Genomic DNA, 11,060 nt, shown 5'->3' on the forward strand with positions numbered 1-11,060 from the left:
TGTAACGCCATGCAAAATGAATGTAGAAATCATTTCTTAAAGTAATATACAAAAATCACACGAAAGATCCGCAAAACTGCCGCACGTACCTTTTGTGTTTTTTTTTTGTTGTTTTTTTTTTTTTTGTTTTTGTTTTCTCTCTCTTGATTGCACGCGCGATACTGGCGATCATACCATCATACGTCAAAACAAAAAAAAGAAAAAAGAGGAATGAAGTTTTATTACAACTGAACAGATCATTGGCCTCATTTTAATGACGTGCTAATGAAGTTTTATTACAACTCAACAGATCATTGGCCTCATTTTAATGACACGCTAATGATACATGCTCAGAAAATGCGCTGAAGTGGATGTCTTAGGCGACATTTTCATGACTACACTAATTAGCACAAATGAACACCAGGACGTAAACTGTACGTTCACCTGTTGTCTTTAAAGACACGGAAGACCATCTTCGAAGTGTTATTGGACCAGCGCACGATGTGCGATCGGTGAGAGTCGTGAGACATCGTTCGAACAGCAACAGGTAACGAACGGTACCATCCTTTACCAATATAAGAATTCTTTACTTCTCCCCTCGGTGGCATCGGGTGCCACACCATAGGACGCACAAAAAAAAACAAAGGGACTGCTGCGCACACCACTGCGACCGAGTACCAGTAGCGCGAGTCTGCCCACACCGGCCACCATTCGTCGGTCAGAAATCGAAACCTCGAAACCCAGCAGAAGACCCAGCTCTGACGGAACGGTTCGGCACGGCTCATTCAAGGAGAGCGAACCGGCTTCCTCACTCCGAAAGAAACGCCGCTCACTTACTGAACCACGGCTCAATCGCTCTTCAAAAGAGCCGCTCAAAAGATCCGGCTCGTTCCTGAGTGTTTTCTAAGAACGGTTCCTCACGCGCAATGAACGAGAGAGAGCCCAGCCGGCTTCCTCTCTCCGGAAGAACCGCTGCTCACTTACTGAACCACAGCTCCCTCGCTCTTCAAAAGAGCGGCGCGCTCCTGAGCGCTCAGGAGCGAGCCGGATCTCTTGAAGAGCGAGGGAGCCGTGGCGAAAACAGCGGCTTCCTCCTGAGCGCTCAGGAGCGAGCCGGATCTTTTGAGCCACTCTTTTGAAGAGCGAGGGAGTCGTGGTTCAGTAAGTGAGCGGCGGTTCTTTCGTTCTTCAGCCGAAGGCGAGGGGGTGAAGGCGACTCTTGCGAGGAAGGGTGGGAGGGCAGTTGCTTTCTCGTACTGCTAATAGATGGCGCGGAAGTCGAACCCAGCAGAAGACACGGCTCTGACGGAACGCAGCGGTACGGCTCTCTGAACGCGAGATAACCGGCTCCCTTTCTCCAAAAGAACCGCCGCTCATTTTTAAAAATCTCAACCGCCACTCACTCGCTCTTTAAAAAGAGCCGCTCACAAGATCCGGCTCACTCCTGAGCGAGCCATCTCTACTTACGTTGGAAGGCGTAGGGGGTCCAGTGCCACAGGAGGTGCTCGATGGTCTCCTCATGGTCACAGTAGTCAAATATACTGTAAATGAGGAAGTCAGCCATTCAAATCGGAAAGAAATATGAATTTCTTAAGTCTACGTACTTTATTTATGTTGTAGGCACACACAGGTAACATGCTGCCGTAAGCACAAAGGACACATCCTACAGGAAAGATTAAGTTTGCTTCCTCGAGTCGTACGAAAGGACGAGTAAAGATACGGTACACACGAAGTTTGTTTCCTCAAGTTCACATAAAGGACAAGGAAACATAAATGTCACATTGGGCACAAGAAGGAAACATACAGGAAACATAAAGGTCATGGCCATTTTCATAGAGGTCCACCTATCTCGCTGCAGGCATGCAAAGTGGCTCTTATGCGCATGCATGTACGTGTGGTGCATAAGTCAGCTATGTTGTAAGACTGAAGTACGGTAGCTAATTGGGTGAGTCGGTACAACTGCATCTTTACTGACAGCGCGAGGAAACCAACAGAGACAAAGAAAAAAGACGTAACACAATCGCTCGTGTTGCCTTGTCCTTTATGTTACCTTGAGGAAACATACTGCGTGTGTACCGCATCTTTACTCATCCTTTCGTACGACTCGAGGAAGCAAACTTAATCTTTCCTGTGGGATGTGTCCTTTGTGCTTACGGCAGCATGTTACCTGTGTGTGCACTCTATGTTGCCAGGCTGTGCACTCCCTCGAGTGCCCATCGAAGTAACATAGAGTGCACACAGTAATTATCTGTTAACACATGCTACCTGGCGTATCCAGGTAAAAAGAATGGTGGGAGGGCTCGGCTTTTGTGGACCTCGACTTTGTCCAGCTACCTTTCCTTTTCTACACTACGCAAATTACTGGAAGACCAGCGAAGCTGTACTATTGTGGGAATTATGTATTTCCAATAATGACTATTAAGATGTGATGGTGTAATTGGTTATTTGAACTGGTAATAAAGAATTAGAAATATATATGATCCGGTGATTTTGATTTATTCAGTGACCACAGCGACCATGGCTTTGTGGTCGCTACGGTACACAGCCTAAGGATGTACGGAAAAGGTTGGCACGTTCTTCATACGCACGTCACCAACGCCGCTCGCGTTCGGTGCGAACGCGGGGAAAACACCGCCGCCGTCGACAACAGTTCTAAACATGGCTGGTGCGGCTACATGTCCAAGTTTATACAGTTCCTTAGAATTTTGAGAATGACAGCCCATAAATGTCATGAAACAAAACGCCGGCTGCGCATGCCTTTTATGTTAAATCTTCTCAGACTGAAATATTACAAGTGCGAAACAAAAAAAAATGTGGTTGATCCCTCTTATATAGGAATCGGTATAGAACACGAAAGTGAAACGTGTCTTCACAGAAGTAGTGTAATGTTTATTGCACATTGATATATAATGTCTATTGGTGTTTTGTGGCTAAAGCGCCCTTAGGCGTTGATGCACCCACGCTGACGCCTGGTGGCACGTCTCCTCCATCACGACTACCAACGTCGATGACCATGAGCAACCGTCGTGCATATGGAAGCTGCACTACGCTGCACACGCTAGCACAACGCGAAAGACGAAGCACGTAACTGACACACTAATACAACGCGCAAGACAAAGCACGTAACTGAATCGTCACCGAGTCAAATCAGCGCGTACAGCGCGTCGTAATTGCAGCCTCCGCGATCAACTTCAGAAACATTTTCAGAGCTAATTGCGGAGGCCACGCTCCGCTGTGCCGAGTACGGTGAACGCCACCTGGCGTTGGTAGTGCTTCTTGATGCCAGCGTCCCTTCGAATGCTGGCATCGAGGCGTCGGAGTGCTGAGACCACCGAAGCGTTCACTGTCGGTGCGCGTTAGTGTCATAATGCAGTACTTCTCTTTTCTGCTCGTAGGCGGCGGCACCGCCGCGAGCAAGAGCGCGGGTACACGGAGGAGTGTTAGATATATAAGGCGCGTCTGTGTAGCTCTCTGCAAATGCGTTTGTGGCGCAATGGGTTAAACGCTCGGCGATCTATCGTCGCGGACCGAGAGGTCGTGGGTTCGAATTCCAGATTTTGCATGCTTGTGGAACTTTTTCTTCTGGTTTCTTTCTTTGTATTATGTTCGTGTACATTGTAAGCTGACGTATTTCCGTGACGGAAATACGTCAGTGAAGTCTTGGTGGACCCCGGCATAAAACACTTTCGTGTTAAAATGCTCGAGCCGATGGGAGTTGTTTTCTACACGCGGACATGACCATCGGAGACTGAGCCCTTAACAGCTTCGCTGTAAAAAAAAAATTATAACGGCTTTCGGCGTTGTTTCTTTTTTTCTTACTTTCTTTCTTTTCTTTCTCTCTTTCTTTCTTTTTCGATAGTATGCTCCGAAGAGGGTGCAGGACAAGCACCCAACGTATATCGACACTGATGGTGCGTTCCGTGCTTGCGGCACATTAGTCTTCGAGCAAATTGTGCGCGTGTTGACGGCATCGGACAGAAGACACGCGAACGTGACTAGACGCTGGCCTTGGAATCGAGTCACTGAAAAGCCAGTCGCTGCGGCGGAGCGAGTGGACGCCCGTTTCCTATAGCATTGTGTCTTTCTTGACAACTTTGTCTTTCTTGCTTCCAAGCGTTTTTATCGTTCGTCGTGCCCCGCCCTACGTCCGTCCATACCGTTGGTGGGTGCACCTGTGGTCATTGAGTTCGTCCGAGGAATCCCCGTGAGATGCACGGACTCAGTGAAGAAATCTCTTTCGGGGAATACGAGGACGCTATAGGCTCGGGAGGAAAACTTCAGCGCTGGTGGCGGCTGCAGAGTAAACAGGCGGACGGTTCAGGTCATATTTAACGAAAGTGATGATACCAGTGTTTCAAGCGAGGCCGATGACAGCAGTTTTTATCCTAAGCAGCAACGTAGAAGTACTCGATTCACTGACAAACTGTTTCTCATGAACTCATTCACTGCCTGTTTGCTTCTTGTCTGAATTCCGGGCTATGTTTAGCCTTATTGCATGTTAATAAAAGTGGTCGCAGTTTCACCTGAAAGGCGAAGCATCAATTGCGATAGCAAATTTGTAGAGAGCTATACGGAGTAATGATATTAGCTTTATCAGCTGTATAAACTTGGACATGCAGCAGCATCGGCAACACGCAGAACTGTTGTCGACGCCATCGGCGTTTTGCCCGCGTTCGCTCAAAATGCGTGCGGCGTTGGTGACTGTTGCCGGAGCCTGTGATATAAAAAGTTGTCGCAGTTTCACCTGAAAGGCGAAGCATCAATTGCGATAGCAAATTTGTAGAGAGCTATACGTAGTAATGATATTAGCTTTATCAGCTGTATAAACTTGGACATGCAGCAGCACCGGCAACACGCAGAACTGTTGTCGACGCCGTCGGCGTTTTGCCCGCGTTCGCTCAAAATGCGTGCGGCGTTGGTGACTGTTGCCGGAGCCTCTGATATAAATAGGCACTTGGTGCCGCAGCTAAACGTCGCCTCCCTTCCCTCCCCCTCCCCCCCCCTCCCTCACGATCTCTCGCGCGTCGGAAGAAGGCGCGTTTGCTCTACATATATGGTGATTATAAAGGTTGTCGCAGTTTCACCCGAAAGGCAAAACATCAATTGCGATAGCAACTTAGTAGAGAGCTATACGGAGTAAGGATAGTAGTTTTATCCGCTGTACAAACTTGGACATGCAGCAGCACCGGCAACACACAGCACTGTTGTCGACGCCGTCGGCGTTTTGCCCGCGTTCGCACAAAATGCGTGCGGCGTTGGTGACTGTTGCCGGAGCCTCTGATATAAATAGGCACTTGGTGCCGCAGCTAAACGTCGCCTCCCTTCCCTGCCCCCCCTCCCACGGCCTTTCGTGCGTCAGAAGAAGGCGCGTTTGCTCTACATATATGGTGATTGTAAAGGAGGAAAGAGACGCCTACTTCTGCAGCCCTTAAGGGAGCACGGCACAGAACGCGCGTTTGTTCTCCGCCGTGCGTTCACTCCCCGTGAAAGCGCGCGTCGCTCGCGCCCTTTCACTCGCACATACAGCGTTCGGCGGCGCGCGGCGGCGATTTCATCTCCATTGACGTCATACGGAACCTCACGGCGACGGCGACGCCGACGGCAGAAATCTGCTTTGGAGTGTAAATATAATTGCTATCGCAATAATAGGCACTTGGTAGGTAAGTGGTTCTTGAGGGAAAGGGAAAGGTTGGCGCTATCTTCTGCAGCCCTTGAGGGAGCACGGCTCAGCGCCAACGGGGAGGGGTAAGTGGGAGCGAAAGAAGGGATAGAGTGGAGACGCCATGGCTGGGCGAAGCAAAACCGGCAGGCATAGGCGGCACGTATCAGGCCGAGATGGAAGGCCTTGGCGTGCTGCAGAGTCTGCAGGGGTGTTGTGCCAGGCCGGTCAGGCCCGGGGTGGAGTGGGAGGCCGTGAGGCCTTCCCGCTTGTAGAAATGTCCTTAGAGGCGTGCGGAGAGCCCTGACGAGTCAAGGAACTCCACGACGCCTCGAAGTGCAGAAAGGTGGTGTCGGCCGGGGAAGAGGAGATCTTCCTCCTTGCCACAGGGGAGGCCCAGGCGGCGGAACTCCTGCAGGAGTGGGCCCCGCTGCTGGAGGTACGCCGGGCAGGCCAGCAGGAGATGTTCGATCGTCTCCGGCTCCCCGCAGGAGCTGCAGGCCGGGGACGTCGCTCGTCCCAGTCGGTAGCTGCGTGCTGCCGTCCAGCTGCAGCCGATGCGGAGCCGGAGAAGGAGCGAGGTCTCCCTGCGAGCCAGGCCTCGCTGGGGGAGTGGTCGTGGGGGGCATCCCAGTGCCACCCGTTTGTCTGGGTGGTGGGTCGCCAGGTGTCGCCGCAGCCTCAGTCCTGTGAAGTCGCCCTCCGTCACGGCCCGACTGAGGGGCACAGTGGTGTGGTGGGCGTCCTTCGCCAGGGTGTCGGCTGCCTCGTTGCCCGGGATCCCTACGTGGGCGGGGATCCAGTGCAGGGACACCGGGTGGCCTGCGTCCTGCAGCGCTGTCAGCCGGGTAGACAGCAGTGCGACTCCAAGGCTGGCGCTTTCTGGCCTCTTCAGGCCGATAGGCACTTGGTGCCGCAGCTAAACGTCGCCTCCCTTCCCTCCCCCTCCCCCACGGCTTCTCGCGCGTCGGAAGAAGGTGCGTTTGCTCTACATATATGGTGGTTGTAAAGGAGAAAAGAGACGCCTATTTCTGCAGCCCTTAAGCGAGCACGGCGCAGAACGCGCGTTTGTTCTCCGCCGTGCGTTCACTCCCCGTGAAAGACGCGCCCCTCGCGCCCTTTCACTCGCACATACAGCGTTCGGCGCGCGGCGACGATTTCTTCTCCAAATGACGTCATACGGAACCTCACGGCGACGGCGACGCCGACGGCAGAAATCTGCTTTGGAGTGTCCATATAATTGCTATCGCAATAATAGGCACTTGGTGCCGCAGCTAAACGTCGCCTCCCTTCCCTCCCCCTCCCCCACGGCTTCTCGCGCGTCGGAAGAAGGTGCGTTTGCTCTACATATATGGTGGTTGTAAAGGAGAAAAGAGACGCCTATTTCTGCAGCCCTTAAGCGAGCACGGCGCAGAACGCGCGTTTGTTCTCCGCCGTGCGTTCACTCCCCGTGAAAGACGCGCCCCTCGCGCCCTTTCACTCGCACATACAGCGTTCGGCGCGCGGCGACGATTTCTTCTCCAAATGACGTCATACGGAACCTCACGGCGACGGCTACGGCGACGGCGACGCCGACGGCAGAAATCTGCTTTTGAGTGTCCATATAATTGCTATCGCAATAAAAATGCCCATTGAACCAAGTTCATTTTTTAAGGCTAAAACCACGCAACAAACAGGCCATAGGTACAGAAAGAAAGCCGAAAGAACATGAAACAATGCAGTGCTGTTTGATATTTGACAAATGCTACGTACACTGGCCAGCAGTTCTGCCATATTACGTTCATCATCTTCCTTCGCAATGGACATGGAGCAGCGCAACATTATTATTATTATTATTATTATTATTATTATTATTATTATTATTATTATTATTATTATTATTATTATTATTATTATTATTATTATTATTATTATTAGAAGTATATCCGCAAGCGTACCAGTAATCGCGGAGAGTGTTTTCGCCTGCTCGACTCTGGTGGAGTAGAAGTCCAAGCAGTAGCGGATTGTTTTGCTGCCCATTTCTCTTCCTTATATAAGCCTTCAGGTTTCAACGCTGGTGTCAGTCAGCAGCACACAACGGCTCCTACATCTAGTCCTGTGTTGTTTGATGCAAAGCTGATCATCGAATGCCTTAAGCGCTTGAAGCCTTCCCTATCTTGCGGTCCTGATGGCATCCCTTCCGCAATCTTAAAAGCGTACAGCGGTATATTTGCCCCAGTGTTGACATCTATATTTAATAGCTCTCTGAATACTTCCACCTTCCCTCACATGTGGAAAACTGCTCGTGTTTTTCCTGTATTTAAGTCTGGCTGTAAAACCGATGTCTCAAATTATCGCCCGATTTCTCTTCTCTGTGCCACGTCTAAGGTTTTTGAGCTTGCTCTTCACAACGTATTGTCTTGTACTGTGAAGAACACATTGATTCCGAATCAGCATGGATTCCTCACCGGCCGCTCTACTATCACAAATCTCGCAAGCTTCATGACACATATCTCGCGCCGGTACTTCAAAGGGGGCAAGTAGACACCATATATTGCGACCTCAGTAAAGCTTTTGATGTGGTAAGCCACTCACTGCTTCTCATCAAGCTTACGCACTTTGGTGTTGACTCGTCAATTGTAAATCTATTGCGGAGTTATCTTATTGGTAGATCATGTTTTGTTAACGTCAACGGCCAAACGTCTTCATCGTACATGGTAACCAGCGGCGTTCCTCAAGGATCAGTGTTAGGACCACTCCTTTTTTTAATTTTTATTAATGACGTTCTTTCCGCCATTCGACATTCTTCATTCCTCCTATATGCTGATGACATAAAGATCTTTAAGGCAATTCACACTGTTGATGACTGTCGCATCCTGCAGTCTGACCTGCTTTCTTTTCTAAATGGTGCACAGATAATAACCCCACCTTGAATGCTGCTAAGACCAAAGTCATGACTTTCACCCGCAAAACAGCAAGCATCTCTTTTAAGAAAAAGAGATGCTTGCTGTACCATTGTGTAAGGTCCGTGAGATCAATGATCTTGGTGTACTTTTTGATACAACCTTACACTTTTCAGCTCACACTAAACGCGTTGCAATGCGGGGCATGCGCACTCTTGGCTCTGTTTGCAGACTGTCGAGAGAATTCAATTCTCCTACACCGTTCCGCAAGTTGTACACAACAATCTGTCTTCCTCAGCTCGAATACGCGTCGGTCGTCTGGAATGGCATTTCTAGATCCAACAGTGACATTATAGATCGGGTCCAGAAAAAGTTTCTAAGCATATATCATCACCGCTTTGCAAACACGGACTCTGGGCCCTGCTCTAGCACTGTTGGATTATTGCCATTGCCCTTACTTCGCTGCCGCCGTAATCGTGCTGACCTGCTTTTCCTTTTCAAACTCCTTCGCGGTATCCTCATGTGCCCCGAACTCCTCAGTTGTATCACATTTCGTATTCCGCGCAAAATCACCAGAGAACACAGACCTGTCCATGTTGCTGCCTGTCACCACCAACACTCAACCGTCCATAGAATACAGAGTCTTTATAACGCCCACTTTCATGACCTTGATATTTTTCACAACTCTCTGTCTTTGTTCTGCTCTCAGCTTTCCGTTGTTGTGTCTTAGTTTCACCATATTGTTCAACTTCCCTTCTCCATTTTATTATGTATGCATTTTGCGCCTTCGGTTACATGTATGTACACTTTCCTTTTCAAGATTGATATTTTTTATTCATTGTTTTTTTTTCACTGATACTCCCCTGCTGTATTTCTTTTTTTTATGTATACGTGCGCCAGCACCCAGACCTCACGGTTGTTCCTGGGCACGATAAATAAATGATTGATTGATTGATTGATTGATTGATTGATTGATTGATTGATTATTGTTGTTGTTATTGTTTGGTTTGTACGCATATACAGACAAGGACACGAAGGAAATAGGGAGGGACCAAGCTGACAACTGCCACCGAGAGGGGCACAACGCCTGCCTGCTATTTCAGAAGGAGGGAATAGAGGAAATGAAAACAGGAGGGACCAAGAATAAGAAGACACATACAAAGCGCTAACTTTTTAACTAAAAGTTTAATTTGATCACACGTGTTATTTGTACAATGACAGCGGATCGATATTAAACCAAGGAAACAAACATATAAAGATACAGTAAGAACCCCCATGTGTCATCACTCTGTAATCACATCGCACCTGGTCATTTCAAGGCAATGATTTTAGATACCTCTTTCTTCCTCCGATAAGGCCAAAGATGGAACGTTCACACATGTTTCTTTCATTTTGTCGATTTCATAGACTTCAATTATCAATCATTTCATTCTGCTTTGGGCCCATCATTCACTTATAATGGTCGTGTTTTCGAAGACTGGGACGCAGCCGCGATTCCGGCAGTGGATTCCTAGATGGCCTGACACTGCTTCTTTTTTTGACGCTGCACTGGTGCTCTTAAAGTCTCTGATTGAGGCACCGGCCTGTTTGACCTATGTATACGCGCTTACATGACAAAGGTATAGAATTTTCAAGACCTTGAATGGCACAATCGGGCTTCTCCTTCCTGTCTGATTTACTTTCTTGCAGAGCCCCTGCAACCGTTCGGGAGCGGAAAAACAACGTCCATGCCGGCCTTCCTCGCTAGCCTTCGCAAATTCATGCTGAAATGGTGTGCATGTATGGAACTACGTCCACCTTGTTTGTTTTAGTGTGGTTGGTCCACTCAGTGAAGTTTGCCCTACACTTCCTACTCACATTTTCCCCTACGGCGGTGACAGGCTCAGAAGATATCCCGAGTCCCTAGACGTTCAAGCCTGTGCCAACAAGCTTGTTTCAAGCTTATGCTGACAAGACTTCATCAACTGAATTTCGCAAACACGAACTTATCACGGCGTGTTTCATCAATTTCGAATGGGCAGAAGCAAACGGAAGCACATTCTTGTGGCCTCTAGGTTCATAGCTTCAGCACACACCTCTTGGTGAGATATACAACCCTAAATATAAAATTATTATGAAGTTGTCTTTAAGCACTTCATGCGTCAGGGCCACAGGGGATAACTCCGACGTAAACAGGGGTAGCGTTTCTGAAACCACAAAGTCTAAATTTGTTAGCTTTGTTATTGGTCGCAATTAAATAATCACCTATGAATCCCATTCCACGTCACATAAGTCGAGTTAACATAAAATTAAAGGAGCGCCAAAAACTGCTCACTTGATACCCCGGCAGTATTTTGAAATGGGACCGCTCCCGTTCTGTCTATGCCTTCGGCCACACATGCCATCAATTCGGTCTGAGGAAGGGAATAATAAAGATCGTTCACGTCAATAGAGAATTCTGAAAGGTTTACATTCGGCTTGTCTTTGATAGAATAATCGCACAGAAGAATCGCTTAGAAGAATACTTCTAAAACACTTTTTTTAAACGAAGCTTTATAGGC

This window comes from Dermacentor silvarum, chromosome 10 (genome assembly GCF_013339745.2).
Source record: "Dermacentor silvarum isolate Dsil-2018 chromosome 10, BIME_Dsil_1.4, whole genome shotgun sequence".
Classification (NCBI taxonomy): Eukaryota; Metazoa; Arthropoda; class Arachnida; order Ixodida; family Ixodidae; genus Dermacentor; species Dermacentor silvarum.